This window comes from Erinaceus europaeus, chromosome 10, assembly GCF_950295315.1.
Source record: "Erinaceus europaeus chromosome 10, mEriEur2.1, whole genome shotgun sequence".
Lineage (NCBI taxonomy): Eukaryota > Metazoa > Chordata > Mammalia > Eulipotyphla > Erinaceidae > Erinaceus > Erinaceus europaeus.
The window spans coordinates 5,073,459-5,093,586 of NC_080171.1; positions in this window are offsets into that span (position 1 = coordinate 5,073,459).

The window sequence follows — 20,128 nt, forward strand, 5'->3', positions numbered from 1 at the left end:
CCCCTACAGGTGGGGAGCCGGGGTTCGAACCGGGATCCTTATGCCAGTCCTTGTGCTTTGCGCCACCTGCGCTTAACCCGCTGAGCTACAGTCCGACTCCCTCATATGACTTTTCATAACTCTTTCAGGAGAAAATGTTTCTAAGAGCTTGCTAGAACATGTTTTAGTTTCCAGTACCAATAGTAATGACTCTTGAGTACTCTCATCCTTTCTGTGGCTTCACCTATCCTGTCTGGCTTTCCAAGCCAATACAGAATTAAGTGCTAACTATTTCCAGTGGTGTTCAGGAGGCTACAGGTATTTGGCAAGTAATTTACTGTGAGGTTTTTACATAGCCAGTATTTTCTGTACGCCACACACATACCTCCACATTTCCAATATGTCCTGGGAACCTTCTACAATTCCAAGCAGCAGGGAGGGCAATCCAAGCTCATTGCCTCAAGGAAGGAAGGTACAGCCAAACAAAAGAGAACAAAAGCCTCGATTCTCAATCTTGAGTTTCAAAGGAGCCTTTTCAAAGTCCTGGCAAAGAAAGGTTGATAGAAAAGGTTTTTGAGATTCAAAAGTGTGGCTTTTATCCTGCCAAAAGCCATGGGCCGTGCTATGTTATTTACAATAGATTTAGAGAGTTTGCTGGAAGACAAAGACACAGACACACAAACACAAATATAAAAACACAGTAAATAACTTTTTTTTTTAAGTTTGTATTTCAGTTCTTGAAAGGATGCAGAGATTCCACAGGCTGCACTGAGAAGAGGGGGAGTATTAAACAGCTTCACAAGCGTGACAGGTTGGCTTCTGTGCACACAGATTCTAAGGCATGCAAATGCTGACCGGCATTTACTACCTAGGACAGAAGAGAAAGCAGAATTGCGTAGAAATTGAACTGGGATGCCAATCAGACAGTGCCTTGGCCAATCGTGAACTCTAGGTAAAGATCACTGACAAATTCCTTCTCTGTTGGGTGGGATGGCTGGACTCTGACATCTTCACCTTCCTCAGGCATCAGATAATACCAGCTACTATGTCAAGGGCATGACCTCCGTGTGGTCTCTGTAACCAGAGGAACTGACAGCTGGAGACCATGTGCTGACTGCACACAACCCCTGGAGCTGGGTGGGGAGCCCTCCCATGGAACGGATCTGGGCAGCAGATGTCTCCAGGCTTACCACACTAGTCCTCTCCTCTGAGCTCAGTCCTACCCAGGTCTGCAGAAAGAAACTGTGCAGAGCTTTGCATGTGCAAAGAAGGAAATCATGGTCTGTTGGAAGCAGAGATGTTTATAGTGGCGGGGCTCATTAGTACTGTCTTTTTATTATTATTATCATCTTTTTTGTTTGTTTACTGGATAGAGACAGCCAGAAATTGAGAGGGAAGGGGGAGATAGAGAGGAAGAGAGAAATCTGCAGCACTGCTTCACCACTGACAAAGCTTTCCCCCTGCAGGTGGGGACTGGGGACTCAAACCTGGGTCCTTGTGCATGGTAACATGTGCACTCAACCACTTGTGCCCACACCCTGATCCCTGTCCTGTGTTCTTATATGGTCACCGACTTCTATAGGGGAGTGTCTAGAAGTTTCCATTGGCCCTAAAAGGTGTACAGTGCTTGACAGAAGGTTGATATAAGGGGTCTGCTTGAAATAGCTACTACTTGTATTGAAAGAGGGGAACAGAAACACTTCAACTGGTAAAGGTGGGATTAAACTAAAGTTACCGATTTTTTTTTAATTTTCTATTTATTGTGTATATCAACACCATTCTTACCACTAAAGGTCTGTGTCTCTCCCCCTTCTCCCCCACAGTGAAGCTGAGAATCTACCCTCACCCTCCAACCAGAGATTTTTACTTTGTGGTAATACTCTAAACTCAGTCAGATTCTGCTTTGAGTTTCTCACCGATTTTTTTTCAAGTTTTTAGGTGTCCAAGAGTTTAAGTGTTTAGCGGGACACTTGCCTTCCTGGAGTAGGGCTGTAGGCTTGAGCTTTACCACTACATGAAATCACTAAACACAAGAACAGGTGTGGCTCCTGGAAATTCTTAATAGATTCATCAAGGACAGATGATAGGTATAGATACACCCCCCCACCCTCAGCTCCTTTTATTTGTGGGACTGTAGAGCCCCTCCTCCCCTTTAATTTCAGCAAACCCCAAGCTGACTGAGTCTGAACTCGAGGTGACAGAGAAAGCCCCTAAGTGATTCCGTGCACCATAATTACACAGATGGAGTTTTCTACCGCTAAGCAACTGGGGGCTCCAGATACAGACTCAGTTCAATTATGAGAAAAAAAAAATATTTTTAAAGTTTTTTTTTTCTGATTTGTTTGTCCCATAAATGGAAAATTCATACTATGTTGTAGATATGAAAAGATCAAAGAAGTTGGTAGCAGAGATAGAAAGGTAAACCAAGGGAGTCGGGCAGTAGCACAGCTGACTAAGCGCAGGTGGCGCAAAGTGCAAGGACTGCATAAGAATCCCAGTTTGAGCCCCCGGCTCCCCACCTGCAGGGGAGTCGCTTCACAGGCAGTGAAGCAGGTCTGCAGGTGTCTGTCTTCCTCTCCCCCTCTCTGTAATCCCCTCCTCTCTCCATTTCTCTCTGTCCCATCCAACAATGACGACATCAGTAACAACAATAATAACTACAACAACAAGAAAACAACAATGGCAACAAAAGGGAATAAATAAATTTTTTAAAAAGGAAATGTCTACCAAGTAAACAACCCAAGCTTGCTCTTGGCCACATGTGTGGTGTGACTATGGCTGCTGTCTGAAAATCCAGACCATCCCACCCTGTGGGCATAGTCGATACTGGGAGATGGTATCTCTAAACCTGGCAAATATGGGCACATTTACAGTCAAGACTTGAAAAGATGTCTATTTTTTGCAATCCTACGTTTAGGTATTAGGCTTACTAAAATCACCAGTTGTCACTCTGATTTCTGTACAAAGGATAGAAAAAAGCAAGGAGATGGGCCAGGGGACTAGCTTTACAAAATTCCAAGCAACAAAAATTGGTCTCTTGTGTTTGGATAGTGGTGGAAGTGGGGAACTAGGGCTGGGGGGAGAGGGAAGAGTTATGGAGAGAAAAATAACCCTGGAGACAATATATATATATATATATATATATATATATATATATAATCTTTATTTATTTATTTATTTATTTAATCTGATAAGACAGAGATAAACTGAGAGGGAAAGGGTGTAGAGAAGGAGAGAGAGACAGCAGACACCTGCAGCCCTGCTTCAGCACCCATGAAGCTTTCCCCGGGCAGGAGGGGATCAGAGGTCCTTGTGCGAGATGATACATCCACTTAACCAGATGTGCCACCACCCGACCCCAATCTCTCCTTCTCTAGTTTCCCCTTCCCTAGTGATCTTTCCCTGTCTGTCTCTATCCAATAAATCAATATGTAAAATGTTAGAATAGGCTCAGGTTCTCTCTCCACTCACATTTGATAAATAAATCTTAAAAAAAAAAGAAAAAAGAAAAGAAAGAGCAGGGGTAGATAGCATAATGGTTATGCAAAGAGACTCTCATGCCTGAGGCTCCAAAGTCCCAGGTTCAATCCACTGCACCACCATAAGCCAGAGCTGAGCAGTGCTCTGGTAAAAAAAGAAGGAGGAGGAAGAAGAGGAGGAGGAAGAAGAGGAGGAGGAGGAGGAAGGAGGAGGAGGAGGAGGGAGGAGGAGGAGGAAGAGGAGGAGGAGGAGGAGGAAGGAGGAAGAGGAGGAGGAGGAGGAGGAGGAAGAAGAGGAGGAGGAGGAGGAGGAGGAAGGAGGAGGAGGAGGAGGAGGAGGAGGAAGAAGAGGAGGAGGAGGAGGAGGAGGAAGGAGGAGGAGGAGGAGGAGGAGGAAGAGGAGGAGGAGGAGGAGGAAAGAAAAAAGAAAAAGAAAGGAGGGAGAAGGGAGCAGATTTATCTACACTTTGGTGCAGCCTGGTTATACAGGCAGGGGAAATGTCTGTGGTGACCTTGTTCTGTAAATAGCTAAGCTCCAGCTGCTGGAGTGAGTGTGGACAGAGGCAAGTGGCTTGATGGGAACATGAGGTGAACACATGGACCTTGAGACCTACTGATGGTGAGAAGCTAGCATGAGAAGCGTCAGGACCGGCACCCAGGCTTCCCTTTGGATGCCCAGATGCTCGGAGGCCCAGATGAGCAGTTGTGTTTTCCTAGGAGCAGCAGCCCCGGGGGAGAGGAGCAGGCCTGGTGGGAACAGATGGTCTACAGGGTTTGTTCTCTGAGGTGCTTGAGCCTAGGTCTCCAGGGAACGGGAGAAAATAACGCCCAGGCAAATCAACACGTATGTGGCTAGAGACATGAGTGTGAGAGAAAAACAACCCACACACGCCTCTTTGACCCTCCTCTGCCTTAGTGTCTGTATCTTCAGAGTGGCCTTCAGAACACAGAGGACAGGAGGCCTTGCAAGTGTTCTTCCAAGCCAGGGATGGGAAACAGAGATTAGTTTGGGTAGCACTTATTATTAGTGTTTGAAGATGTGCTAAAAGTCACTGACACGTGTGTCTTTTCAACTCTTATTTTAGGAGAGCTTTCTTAGGCTTGGAGCTTTTTTGTCTCCAGTTCTCTCTAAGGTCTTGATTTTTCCCAAACCCAAATTCTACTCTGGAAGTTTTCAGAAGCCTATTTTCTGACCGCTTTACTTCTGAGCACAACACTTTGTGGGCAGTGAAAAGAGAAAGGAAGACTCAGACAGGGGAAGTGACTTGCCATGGTCCCATTCTGAGTCAGTAGTGGAGCTGTTGCTCTTAAAAAAATAATAATAAATAGGCGTATTGCACCACAGTCAAAGACTCTGGGGCGGGTGGGTGGGGAGAATACAGGTCCACAAAGGACGACAGAGGACCTAGTGGGGGTTGTATTGTTATATGGAAAACTGTTATGCATGTGCAAATTATTGTATTTACTGTTGAGTGTAAAATATTAATTCCCCAATAAAGAAATTAAAGAAATAACTAATAAATATTAGTGATTGAATAATGATTAACAAATTATAAAGTAAAAGGGGTACAATCCCACCCGAGTCCCATGTTCCATTCCCTCCATTAGAAGCTACCTTATTCTCCTTGTTTCTTTTCTTTCTCTTCTTCTTTCTCCCTCTCTTTCTTTCTTTCATTCTTTCTTTATTTCCTCTTTCTTATTTTTTTCTTTCTGGCTTCCAAAGTTACTGCTGGAGTTCAGCACCAGCCCTGCCTCTCATACCACAAACCAGCTTCTCCTGGAAGCCATTTTTTCCACTTATTTTTTTTTTTAATTGGATAGGACAGAAAGAAATCACAAGGACAGGGGAAGATAGAGAGGAGGGGAGAGAGAGATACCTGCAGACCAGCTTCACCACTTGTGAAGTGACCCCCCCCCCCACCCCACGACCACCCCTGCAGCTGGGGAGCCAAAGGGTTTGAACAGGGATCCATGCACCGGTCCTTGTGCTTGGTACTATGTGCACTACCGCCCGGCCCCCAGCTCCCCTATTCTTTATCCCTCTGGGAGTATGGACAAAAATTCTTTATGGCATGCAGCGGGTGGGAGTTCTGGCTTCGGTAATGGCTTCTCCACTGGACATGGGTATTGGCAGGTGGATCCACACCCCCAGCCTGTTTCTGTCTTTCCCTAGTGGGGCAGGGTTCTGGGGAGGGGAGGTTCCAGGACACATGGGTGAGGTTGTCTGCCCAGGGAAGTCAGGATGGAATCATAGTAGCATCTGTAACTTGGTGGCTGAAAGGCTGTAAGACATAAAGCAGGTCAAGGTGTTTAATAAACAGGAACCCAAAGGTAGGAATAGAGCAGATGAAACTTTGTCTTTGTGTGGGAAGAAGCTAGAAAGTCTATTTTAGGCATGTTCCAAGGGGCCCATGACTTCTACTTCACTTCCCTCAGTCACTTTACATCTAGCCTCTTCAGATAAAGTAAAGAACTGTCGTTCTAAAACCCATCAGACCACAAGATCTGTGTTACCATCTGTTCTCCCCAACTCCCTGAGATAAGGCGGGTTGGATTCTAGGACACAGGCTTAGGGAATAGGATGTAATTTTCAGTTGCCTCTAAGGAGAAGTTCTGATTTTTAGAAACGAATGAGTTCTGAAGAGGTTGAGTCATAAATAAGACAGGAACAACTAGGTGCTCAGAAGTTCTGTGGAGTCCAGGAAGAGGTCTGAGATGCAGAGAATATATCTCAAGTGACAAGCCCTTGCATCACTTTTACTGGACTGGAATGCTCAGAGCTATCCCTTCTGAGTAAGCAGGCTGATGAGAAGAAGTTGCAAGTGACTGGAAGTGGCCCAAGTGTACCTAGATCAGCAGAAGGGCTTGTCAAATAGAGGGCATTTGGGGCCTGGTGGTGGTGCACCTGTGTGGTTAGGCACACATGTCACAATGTGCAAGGATCCAGGTTCAAGCCCCCTGTTCCCCACCTGCAGGGGCAAAGCTTTGTGAGTGGTGAAGCAGGGCTGCAGGTGTCTCTCTGTCTTTCTCCCTCTCTATCTCCTTCTTCCCTCTTGATTTCTAACTGTCTCAGTCCAACAAATAAATAAAAACTATTTAAAAAATGTACAGGGCATTCCAGTGCCAGGAGAGTCTCACTAGGCTTGCAGTTCTCCTTCCTGCCTTGGTGACCTTCCGTTTGGGGACATCTCCTGGGAACACAGGTCACACTCTCGTTTTCATGGAGTCATTTGCCAGGCATATATAAGTGTATTTCTGGTAGCCTAGTCAACATGTAAAACTACTTTTCTTCCCTCTTAATTAAACTTAGATATTTTTCCTCATCCCATTTCTATTCTTTTTCAATTTTTTATTAGTGATCTAATAATGATGAACAAGATTGTAAGATCACAGGGTTACAACTCCACACAGTTCCCACCACCAGAGTTCTGTCCCATCCCCTCCGTTGGAAGCTTCCCTATTCTTTATCCCTCTGAGAGGATGGACCAAACTTACTTATTTGGTGCAGAAGGTGGGAGTTCTGGCTTCTGTAGTTGCATCTCCACTGGATATGGGCATTGGCAGGAGGGTCCATACGCCCAGCCTATTTCTATTAATCCTTAGTGGGGCAGGGCTCTGGAGAGGTGGGGAGGGGTTCCAGGGCATATTGGTGAGATTGTCTGTCCAGATAAGTCAGGATGGTGTCATGGTAGCATCTGCAACTTGGTGGTTGAAATGTGATAAGATATAAAGCAGGGTAACGTGTTTAATAGACAGGACCCCAAACCAGAGCACTGTTTGACTCTGGCTTATGGTGATACTGAGGACTGAATCTGGGAACTTTGATACCAGTGACATAAAAGTCTATTCTGATACTCAATAAGCTATCTCCCTAGGCCCCTATTCTTTTAAAAAATGATTTATTACTTATTTATCAGAAAGGGGGAAGTATCAAAGTATCACTCTAGTATATGTGATGCTGGGGATTCAGCTGGGGACTTTGTGTTAAAGAGGTCAACGTTTTACTCTCTGTGCCACCTCCATTTTTTAAAAATCTTTATTTATAAAAAGGGAACACTAACAAAAAAACATAGGATAAGAGGGGTACAACTCCACACAATTCTCACCACCAGAACTCTGTATCCCATCTCCTCCCTTTTGCTGATCACTCAGCAAAACCGAGGGAAGCTGACCCAGCAGGTAGCACGCAACATTGAACTGACCTGCTTGGGGGAGAGGTGCCTCTCTGTTCCTTCCCTTCTGATAAAGTCTGTAGCACCAAGGGCTTTGCTGTGATCATAAAGGGAACCAACCGGCTTTAGAGCTGAGCTGACATCAGCAGCAGTGGCCATGGTCGCACCATGAAAACACTGGTGTTGTTTCACGTGTCCCTGCCGTCTGTGGAGACTTCAGACTGTGTACAGTTGTACATTTCTCACAATTCCTCCTGCCGTCTGTGGAGACTTCAGACTGTGTACAGTTGTACATTTCTCACAATTCCTCCTGCCGTCTGTGGAGACTTCAGATTGTGTACAGTTGTACATTTCTCACAATTCCTCCTGCCGTCTGTGGAAACTTCAGACTGTGTACAGTTGTACATTTCCCACAATTCCTCCTGCCATCTGTGGAGACTTCTATTGTGTACAGTTGTACATTTCCCACAATTCCTCCTGTGTTGATATACTTCTAAATTCTGCTTCTAAGACCCCTTCTGTTTTATTGGTTTAATGCCCCCTGCTTAACACTGTATTCTATTTACATAACACTGTTAACTAAGCACTGCCCTGCCTGCAGGGCATTGGTTTAATCCTCACTGTTTTGCACACTTTTTCCTTCTCCCCACCCCCTATCCTACGTACATCCTCTTCGGACCTGACAGTTCCACCTCAGGATATATAAGGACAGGATTGTGATTAGAGATAGCTTAGATTGTGCTGCATTCCACATGAATAAAGACTGAACTGTGTACCACTCAGCCATGAGTCCTTGGTCGTCTCTCTCTCCCACCTACGAAGCTAGCCCGGAACTCCTGCCATCTGTGGAGACTTCAGACTGTGTACAGTTGTACATTTCCCACAATTCCTCCTGCCACGTGAATCTGAGCTGGGTGTTTCTTTATTATTATTTGTTTATTTTTAATCGCCTTCAGGGTTATTGCTGGGGCTTCGTGCTGGCACTACAAATCCACTGTTCCTGATGGCCATTTTTTTTTTCCATTTTACTGGATAGGACAGAAAGAAATTGAGAGAGGAGGGGTAGATAGAGAGGGAGAGAGAAAGACAGACACCTGCAGACCTGCTTCGACACTTGTGAAGTGGACCTCCTTCTGGTGGGAAGCTGGGGCTTGAACACGGTTCCCTATGTGTGGTGATACATGTGCTTAACTAGGTGCACCACCGCCCGGCCCCCTCTGAGTTGGGTGTTCCTATCTCCAAGAGTATCAGTCATCCTTCTAGCTGATTCTCCATCCTCTGTTCCAGGAATGGTAATGGGCATTGACAAAACCAGTCAATGAGATACCATCTTTGCTCATGGTGATGGGAGGAGGACAAGTAAAGAGAGCATTTTACTCCCCAGAAACTAGCTTGGGCCCACCTGCATATCAGATGTCAGGCTCAGGGAAAAAAAAAAAACTAGTATAATCACAGGCCCTTTGGAATATAAATAAAATAGGCCTACTAACTATCTACAAAATGGAGACCTCCCAATCTTCATCTGCACTATTCTAGCCTTTAGGTTCATGATTGTTCAACAATTTGTTTGGATTTATATGTTAACCCTTTTTTCAGCCACCAGGTTCCAGATGCTAACATGATGCCAACCAGACTTCCCTGGGTCCATACTCCCAGAGGGATAGAGAATAGGAAGGCTATCAGGGAAGAGGATGGGATACGGAGTTCTGGTGGTAGGGATTATGTGGCATTGTACCCCTCTTATCCTATGGCTTTTGTCAGCATTTTCTTTTTATAAATAAAAATTATTAAAAAATAAAAAGAGAGAGAGAACATTTCAGTTCCAACCAGTTAGTCCTGAGGACTGTGGAAGCACCAGAAAGGGAGGCTCATCTCATCATGTACATGAGAGAGAGAGTTTCCTGGAAGAGGTGGCAAGAAAGCCCAGACCTGAAAGATGAAGGCAGATTTCTATTATTATTATTATTATTATTATTATTATTATTATTATTAGTTTCTTTTATCATCATTGGGGCATCACCACTCTCAGCTGACTTTCTCAGATATAAAGAGAAAGGCAGAGAAAGGCACCATGTCAGCGTTTATGTTTGTTTACCACCAGTGTCCTTGTTGTGGCTTGGTACCTGCATGACAGGTCTGCTACCCCTGGTCCTTTCTTCCCTTCTTTCTTTCTTCCCTTCTTTCTTTCTCTTTTAAATTTTATTTATAAAAAGGAAACACTGACTAAACCATAGGATAAGAGTTGTACAACTCCACACAGTTCCCACCACCAGATCTCTGTATCCCCTCCCCTCCCCTGATAGCTGTCCCATTCTCTATCCCTCTGGGAGCATGGACCCAGGGTCATTGTGGGGAGCAGAAGGTGGAAGGTCTGGCTTCTGTCATTGCTTCCCCGCTAAACATGGGCGTTGACAAGTGGATCCATGCTCCCAGCCGAAGGCAGATTTCTTGAAGAAAAGAGATGTGTGCTTTTTTGATGCAGCCAGACTCAGATGTCAAGTTTACAAAGTCCTCTCCAGCGGACTAAGGAGACATTGTTTGAACCTAAAGTGCTTATGCCTATCGGTGTCCTGAAGTTCCAGGGTCAGACAGCTGTGTGTGCATGCCACAGTCAGTGAACCCCGGGGAGAGACAGGCCCTTTGCCTAACCTCACACATGCTAGGAGCGCTCATTAAAACGTGGCATGAAATACATTTCTCACAGTGCTTCCTCTCTCATGGCCTCATCATGGGTTTTTAGCTTTTGATTCTTTAATGACTTGGAACTTTTGCTCCCAAGGACTGCAAAGATGCCCCATCAAAGCCAATTACCTTTTTCTAATTCATAAGGAAGATTCCTGCAGCGCTTATGCATAAATCTAGACACTGATATTAACTAATTCTTTCTTTTTTTATATATTTTGCATCCAGGGTTATTGCTGGGGCTCAGTGCCTGCACCATGAATCCACTGCTCCTGGAGGCTATCTTTTCCCCCCTTTTGTTGCCCTTGTTGTGGTTATTATTGATGTCGTTCATTGTTGGATAGGAGAGAGAGATATGGAGAGAGGAGGGGAAGACAGAGAGGGGGAGAGAAAGACAGACACCTGCAGACCTGCTTCACCGCCTGTGAAGCGACTCCCCTGCAGGTGGGGAGCCAGGAGCTCGAACCGGGATCCTTAAACCGGTCCCTGGGCTTTGTGCCACGTGCGCTATTACCGCCCAACCCCCCTAATTCTTTTATTTTTTCTACTGCTCCCATCACCAAAGGTCTGTGTCCCCATCCCCATCCCCATAGATAACCACTACAGTTCTCCCACAATCTTGAAAATAGGTTGACATTTTGTTTTTTCCACATTTGTATATTCAATTCTCCATATTCCACGAGGGAAATCATTCTAAAGTTGTCCTTCACCTCCTGACTGGCTCCACCATGTGTCATCTCCTAATTCCATAAGCTGAAAAAAATATAGGGGTCCAGGTAGTGGCACACCTGGCTAAACGCTCACATTACAGTGCACAAGGACCTGGGTTCAAGCCTACGGGTCCCCAACTGCAGAGAAAAAGCCTCACACGTGGTGAAGCAGGGCTGCAGGCGTCTCTGTCACTCTCTCTCTCTCCTTCTCCCTCCCCTCTCAATTTCTATCTGTCTCTATACAACAGTAAACTAACATATGTAATAATAATAATAATAAAATAAAAATTAAGAAGGAAGAAAAATAAATTAAAAAAATCACCAATATGATGTCTTCAGAAATTTTTGGTAAAATGTTGATATTTGTATCTATTTGTTGTTGTACTGTTATCCTTACTTTTTTTTCTTTTTCTTTTTCAAATTTATTTATTTTCTCATTTTGTTGCCCTTGTTTTATCCTTACTTTTGAACATTTTCTCCCCCCCCCCCCATCAGAGCCCTGCTCAGCTCTGGCTGATGGTGGGGTGGGGGTGGGGGGTTGAACCCAGGACTTAGGAGTCTCAGGCATGAGAGTCTCTTTGCATAACCGTTACGCTATCTACCCCCTACTCTTACTTTTGATGATCTAAATTGTTTTATAGTAAAATAAATAAATACATTTCTTGGAAGTAAAACCAACAAAACAAAACAAAGTGGTTACTAGTGAGGGTTCTGAAGGAGTCCTCTATAAAATTGGGACCCAGACCATTCCAAAAAATAAAAAAAAAATACATTGATAATAGTACTGTCTCTGGCCGGGATGCATAACCGATTCAGGATAAATCTAGGCGTCAAGACACCTTGGGGCCACACACATTACTAGTCCCCAACTACAGGATGAATTTATCACAAGTGGTGAAGCAGGGCTGCTGTTGTCTGTCTTTCTCTCTCCCTCCCTATCTTCCCCTTCCCTCTCAATTTCTCTCTGTCCCAGCCAATAAAAGAAAGGAGAAAAATGACCACCAGGAGCAATGGGCTCACTGTGCTACCACTGAGCCCTAGACATAACCCTGATAGAAAAGTAAAACTGAAAGCCAAGAAAGAAAGAAAGAAAAAGAAAAAAAAAAAATCTCACTCTGCTTCTGCCCAAATCTGCCCAACTATTTCCTGTTTCAGGGAAGCGCCGCTGGAACTGTGACCATGCACTCTGGACATGTGCAGAGAATTTGCCTTAGCAGTCCTGTCTCTGAAAGATTTGAAGAGAGAGAGAGAGAAAGAGAGAGAAGTGGGAGAGAGAGAAGAGAGGAGGAGAGAAGAGGAGGGGGAGAGAGGAGGAGAGGAAAAGAGACAGAGAGAGACAGAGACAGAGGCTACCTATAAGACTAGTGCTTCTTCATCAGATCCTAGGCTTTGAGGAGATGAGCACCAGCCTGAGCCAGGTGATCTAAGGAGGAAACCACAGAGGCTGACAGAAACGAGCTTGGGTGTCCTGTCCTCCTGCAGCAGTCGTCAGTCATGCAGGTCACAGAGCTCCCACAGTGGCACCGTGCAATGGGCCAGGAGTGTGACATGTGCCGGAAGGCAGTGGGGAGCTGGACAAAGTCCTCCCCTCCAGAAGCATGTGTCTCATGGCCTCTGGGCCAGAATCTTTCCTAGCTCACACATCTTTCTTCCTTCCTTCCTTCCTTCCTTCCTTCCTTCCTTCCTTCCTATCTCTCTCTCTCTCTATCTCTATCTATCTTGTCTCCAGAGTTATCACTGGAGCTCAATGCCAGCACTACAAATCCACTGCTCCTGGAGGCCATTTTTTTCCATTTTTATTGGATAGGACAGAGAGAAATTGAGAGAGGAGGGGAGGATAGAGAGGGAGAGAGAAAGAGAGACACCTGCAGACCTGCTTCACCACTTATGAAGTGTCCCTTCTGCAGGTGGGGAGCCGGGGGCTCAAACTGCGATCCTTGTGCTCCGTACTATGTGCGCTTAACCTGGTGTGCCACCTCCTGACCCACCTAGCTCAGATGTTTTCACAGCAGATACCGTTGCTGTTCACTTTCTTAAGAAGGCAAGGCAGATAAAGGCCAAACAACCTCTGCCAGGCTTCAGAGTCAATAGGAAGAACATCTGAGTCCATGTCCAGTGGAGAAGCAATCACAGAAGCCAGAACTCCCACCTTCTGTTTGCTCCCTATAAAGAATTTTGGTCCATGCTCACAGAGGGGGAGAAATGCTAGGGGGAAGACAACCAGAGGGTGCTGAACTCCAACTCCATCAGGGCACATAGAGGAGGAAAAAGGGAGGGACATTTGGATGTAGTAATAGGTGTAGGTGTGAGTTGGAAAGGAAGAGAAGACAGGACCATAGGGAAAAAATGGACAAATCTAAACAAATATAGACAGACAGTTGTAGAAATAATAGGTAAGCTGCTTGAAGGGGGAATGAAAGGCCGGCGTTTGTTCTCCCAATATTAAAGGTTCGTCTTGCTTGATCTCAACAAAGAATTGAGGAGAGAGCATGATTTTCAGGTACTTCAGACTTTTATTTGGGAAAATTGGGAAACATTCACATGTTAGGAGGAGAGAGAAAGAGAGAGAGAGAGAGAGACGGAAACACAGTTGATATTCACCTGATGATATCTGGACAGAAAGAGAGCCTGAACTGTCACAGACTCTAAGTTTTAAAAACGTAAGCCCTGCCTCTGCCTTTCCAAGCAACACTTGTAACCACTCTTATTTACTGGGCGGTATCTTGTCTCTCAACAAACCCCTATCTGCAACTTAGGAGAACAGCTGTAGCTTCCAGTGGAGGGAATTGGGGATACAGAACTCTGTTGGTGGGAATGATGTGGACTTGTGCCGCTGTTTTCTTATAATTTTGTAAATCAATATTAACTCAATTTTTCTCTGTCCTATCCTAATAAAAAATTAAAAAAAAAAAAAGGGAAGAGGCTCTTGCACTCAAACCCAGCTCTGCTTGGCCCCAGAGCCTTGAGCATCAGGTAAGTAGCTATACATTTTTATCTGAAGATGCCAGCAGCTTTGCAGGGCCTAGTAAAAAGGAACTTAGTAGATACAGGTTTGGTAGCAGCATCGCAAATGTCAAATATGTCACTTTTTTTTCTTTTTCTGATCTATTTTCGTCTTCGCCCACCTTGAAGGAGAGATTTCATCACTCTTTCTCTCCAGATGGAGAGACACAGAAGCCTCAGCCATGCCTAGTGAGGATAAGGGTGATGAGTTCATCAGCTGGGCGCAGAGGATGGAGGGCCCTAAAGATACACAGATTTGATCCTCGTAACGTGGCGAGGACTAGGCACTTTCATCCCCAACTACACACATGGGGAAACTGAGGCATAGGAGGGATTTTGGTTCCACAACACTACCCAGTACGTTGAGGAATCAGGACGGGGGGGGGGAGGGGCGGCTGGGGTACACTAGGTTAAGCACACATAGTGCCAAGCACAAGAACCCACACAAGGATACTGGTTTGAGCCCCCAGCTCCCCATCTGCAGGGGGTTTGCCTCACAAGTGGTGAAGCAGGTCTGCAGGTGTTTATCTTTCTCTTCCTCCTCTCTATTTTCCTCTCCTCTCTCCATCCTATCCTATAAAATGGGAAAAATGGCCATCAGGAGAAGTGGAATCAGGGTGCAGGCACCAAGCCCCAGCGGTAACCCTGGAGGCAAAAAGAAAGAAAGAAAGAAAGAAAGAAAGAAAGAAAGAAAGAAAGAAAGAAGGAAGGAAGGAAAGAAAGGAAGGAATAAAGAGAGAGAGAGAGAGAAAGGGTTTGAACTAAGCACATCTGGCCACAGAGATTCCATCCTTATACAGCTGTGCTGTATTTATCCACTGTCTGCAGTCCCACAGCAGAATGGAAATCCAGCCCTGTTGTCCACCATTTCAATCCCATGCATTTCTTTCTTTTTTCTTCTTCTTTTTTAAACACTTATTTATTTACTCCCTTTTGTTGCCCTTGTTTTTTTTTTTTTTTTTATCGTTGTAGTTATTGTTGTTGTCATTGTTAGATAGGACAGAGAGAAATGGAGAGAGGAGGGGAAGACAGAGAAGGGGAGAGAAAGACAGACACCTGCAGACCTGCTTCAGCGCCTGTGAAGTGACTCCCCTGCAGGTGGGGAGCCGGGGGCTTGAACTGGGATCCTTCTTCTTCTAGCGTTTGCCCTTCTTCCGTAGCCAGTCAACAGCGTCAGGTTGAGCCTGATGTCAAGTTTCGAGACCTCCTTTGAATCTGGAGAGGTGGCAGTCGTTGACTATGTGGGTCATAGTCTGTCTGTAGCCGCAGGGGCAGTTCGGGTCGTCTCTGGCTCCCCAGCGATGGAACATAGCGGCGCACTGGGATCCTTAAGCAGGTCCTTGCGTTTTGCTCCACGTGCGCTTAACCTGTTGCGCCACCGCCTGACTCCCCATGCCTTCTTTCTACTCCACGATACCTCTAACAGTGGGGCGTTTGGGTGAACACGGCAGACCCAGAACAACTTGACTTAAACAGCTGTTTTCTCTTTTGCTTTCTTGTCCCTTGATGTGTCCTCTGCTCTTCAGATGCTCTGGCCATTCCTTGAGCAGTCTGGTCCCTCTTAAGTGACCAGTAGCCTAGGGGTTGATGGCCTGGCAGGGACAAAAGCAAAACAGAAAGGCAGGGCTATCCCCTGGGCCACCGGGAGCCAGCTTACTGGGCAGCCCGGATGGGTCTGGGCCTGTAGCTGCAGTTTTCCAAACAACTCCCCTAGATCAGGTTCTTTCAGCTTCAGGGAAAGGTCAGAATTTCAATCTGGTGTTTTCACACATCTTAAATGGATTTCAGAAGCACTGGCTCTGCCCCCACCCCTTCCCCTCTTTAAACAATGTGGTTAAGCTGCTGTGGCGTAGCTGGAGGCTGCATTCCTCTCGCTTTGTGATGTGGGTTTCGGAAGTCAAGCATGCAGTCCGCTAAACCAAACTAAAGTTGTTTCGTTAATGGGCGCAGCTCAAGAGAGAATTTGTGAATAGAAACAAGGCAAGTTTGCTTCCCACACTTAATTTTAAAAGGCAGATAATTAAGTAGGTGGAGAAAGGAAGGGTCCCTTCTGGGTCTCAGAACCTACCTCCTTCTTTCACTCTCTTCATCTTCATTTTTCTTCCTCCTTCTCTCCTTTCTTTTCTTCCTTTTTTTGTCTTTCTCCCATCTTCCTTTTCCTTTCTTCTTTAAAATTTTTTTATTATCTTTATTTGTTGGATAGATAACAGCCAGAAATTGAGGGGAGGAGAGGTAGAAAGGGAGAGAGACACCTGCAGACTTGCTTCACATTCACAAAGCTTTCCCCCTGCAGGTGGGGACCCGGGGCTCGAACCTGGGTCCTTGTGCACCGTAACATGTGCGCTCAACCAGGTGTGCCACCACCTGGCCCCTCCTTTCTTTTCCTCTTTCCTTTTTTTCTGCCTTTATTTTTCTCTCTCTCTCCCTCTCTTATTAGGTGGTAGTAGTATGGTGGCAGTGGTGGTGGTGATGATGATGATGATGTGTGTGTGTGTGTGTGTGTGTGTAGGAGTACAGTGAGTCCTACCCAAAGACTGATTGTCCTGAACCCTCTGGGCAAGCCTTTCTTGTCAGATGAGAACGTAATAATGATACCCACTTGCCTTTGGTTCTGCTCATCCTCTCCGTCCCTTCGGTCAGTGCTCCCGCGTGGTCCTCATTGGCAACTCCTCACTAAACCTCTGTGCTGACTCACCCCCACCTCTCACTGTGCATCCCACCTCCGGAGCAAGGTTCATTGACGTGAACTCAGTCAACCCCTCTACTTCCCACTTGAAAAGTACACGAGCAGGGGAGTTGGGCTGTAGCGCAGCGGGCTAAGCGCAGGTGGCGCAAAGCACAAGGACCAACATAAGGATACCGGTTCGAGCCCCCGGCTCCCCACCTGCAGGGGAGTCGCTTCACAGGCGGTGAAGCAGGTCTGCAGGTGTCTGTCTTTCTCTCCCCCTCTCTGTCTTCCCCTCCTCTCTCCATTTCTCTCTGTCCTATCCAACAACGACAACAACAATAATAACTACAACAATAAAACAACAAGGGCAACAAAAGGGAATAAATAAATAAAATAAATATGAAAAGAAAAGTACACAAGCAGAACACCTTCTGCTTCTTTGAACGTCCCCCGCTCAGGGGACAAAGGGATGCCTTCATCTGCAACGCCCATTTCTCTGACTGTGCCCTGCCTCCAAACGTGACTTGCTAGTCTCCACCCAGCCGCCGCCATGGCTCCTTCTCTCCGCTGTTAATACCCGCGTTCAAATCACTCGTATTCTAGAAAGAAACAAAAGGCTCCAGCTTGAGCTTCCAGTCCCACCCTTGTCTGCCTGCCTTCACCGGTACTCATGTGGACAGTTGTTTCCCAGCCGCCATGACCACTCTCCTTCAGAAACATTTCTGCCAGCTCTGGCTCCTGTCCCATCACTGTGGCCACTCACTGCTGGTGGCTAATACTCATGCCCAGTGCACCTCCCCTTCCAGCCTCCATCCACTTCTGGGCGATGACAAGGAGGGCCTCCAGGTGGCCTCTTGAGGGGGAGTTTTGGTGTTGGGTTTTCTCAGAGTCCTTTGCAGAAAGAGCCCAGAGCTTCAGACAAAGACTTTTTTTTTCTCCTCATCTACCAAGCCACACATTTTTACTTAGATATTTAAAAAAGCAATCTCAAGCTCAGAAAGAAAATGTACCATTGATGCCAAATCAAATGAGAACTAACACTTGGTATCAACAGGAATATATTTGAATTTAAAAAGGCTGGCTGCATCTGACAGCATCGCGGGGCTGGGGGGAGATGGGGAGACTTCAATAAGGGTCGATTAAGATGGGAGGGCAGGGGGGGAATGTCACGCGACCAGTCAACTTTACCACGTGGTGTGCAGGAAGACAGGACAGGAAGGACTCATACCAGAAAGGACACTGAGGAGGAATCTGGAAGAGCAGCTAAGACAGAGCCAGTTGAGAGACGGAGCTCTGGAGATGGAAGGCAGAGGGGACTGCATGTGCAGGGCGTGGTGTTCAGAAAAGAACTGACATTGTCAGGAGGTGACTGGCACAGTACTCTGAGACATCTCATGGTCTCGGGGAGCCAGTGCTGCCCTCTGTTAGGCCTTTGCCTCCGTCGTGTGGATAAGCTTCCAGGAAAATACACACCTTTTGCAATTTTTGTTAAGCTTAGAACTCAAGATTGTGTATGAGGAACCAATTGCTCACATATGTCTCCAAATGAAGTAAATGTCTGCTTTTAGAACGAGAGGCAAGTAGGCTCATAGCCTCTCCCACAAGGCCTGCCAGCACCAGAAAGAGAGGTGGGGAAATGGCCCACAACAGAAGGCCCACAGCAGCCCACCAAGTTTGGCACCTTGTGGAGTGTGGTCATTTAGTTGAGGGCTGGAGGAAGCTGGAGGGTACCTCCCAAGGAAATGGGAGTGGTGACAGGTGTGGCTTGGAAAGGTGGAGGCGGGGTTTGGGTGTGACAGACTTGAGCTCCCTGCTCAAGTTCCCATGTGAGCACAAGCTCATAAAGGCTTCTCTCCCTTTCTCTTTCTGTCTTTCTCTCCCTACCTACATGGACTACCCGCCAAGATGTGAGAAGAGGGCTTCTTTCTCTGTCGCATGCTCTGTCTGCCTAGATCACCCTGTGAATGTTCTCCCTCCATTAGACTCTCAGCCCTAGGTGAGTGAGTGCCCCACCAACAACATGTGAGTAACAGAGTTCTGGGGGGCTTCTCTCTCCGCCCCCAGCCTAACATGTGAATGTTCTCAATTTTCCCAAATAAAGTTTAAAATTCCTGAAAATCATGCTCGCTCCTCAATTCTTTGTTGAGATAATGCGTGATGGACTTTTTAAATATTGAAGAAACAAGTGCCGGTCCCTCTTCCCCCCAGTTTCTCCCACACAGTGTCTCAGCCCTCTGGTTCCAGGGCTGTGAGGAGGCAGGTGCTGTGACATACCTATTCCAGAGCTGGTTCCAGTGACCGGCACCAAAGACTGGCTCACATGCATCAGTTCAGTGACTGGATTACAGGACTAGCCTCCTCTGCTCTCCAAAGAACAGAGGGCTTCTTCCTTCCTTTCTAAGGTTTATTTATTTATTCCCTTTTGTTGCCCTTGTTGTTTTATTGCTGTAGTTATTATTCTTGTTGTTATTGATGTCATTGTTGTTGGATAGGACAGAGAGAAATGGAGAGAGGAGGGGAAGACAGAGAGGGGGAGAGAAAGACAGACACCTGCAGACCTGCAGGGGAGTTCCTCTGAAGCAACTCCCCTGCAGGTGGGGAGCTGGCGGCTCGAACCAGGATCCTTAGGTCTGTCCTTGCACTTTGTGCCACATGCGCTTAACCCACTGTGCTACCGCTCAACTCCCGAACAGAGGGTTTCTAGCCAAGAAGCATGTTGGTAAGGTCCTTCCTGACTGTAAGTCACCCCCCTAGGCACATTGTTATACAGAGTCACACACTTTCTAGGCAAGGCTGTGTGACGTGACCAGATCCAGCCTAAGAAGTGAGACAGGGAGTGATGGGTTCTGTTTCCTGAGCGGCATTGGAACGGGTGGACCGCTGTCCAAGCTGTCAGCAGTGAGAAAGATTGGCGTTAAGACAGTGGTATCATCAGATGGAAGAACTTGAATTCTTGAATCATCAGACTGAAAGATTCCCCCTCTACTCCCACACACTGATCATAAGGATACAGAAATGGCCCCGGTTCAGTCACCACCGTGATTAATTATTTAGTGAGTCTCATTTCCTATTCACAAAGCAAGATGGGACTATGGATTAGACATGAAGTCAAATGCAAATAAAACATATTAACTACCCCACACCTACAACTATCAGTGACAAGGGTGTTAGACCAGAAGGCACCAAATACATAGAAGAAAACCATGGAACACTCCATATTTGCTTCCAGAGCTTTTTTGAAGTAAAATCCAACAAGCAAGGAACACAGAAACAAAAATAAAACCAAGGGGACATCATCAAACTGAAAACTTCTGCACGGTGAAAGGAACCATCGTCCAAACAGAAAGACACCCTACAAAATGGGAGGGAATCTCTACACAGAATATCTAAAGGACTCGTTAAAGCCAGAAATAAAAACATAAATAACCTCATTAA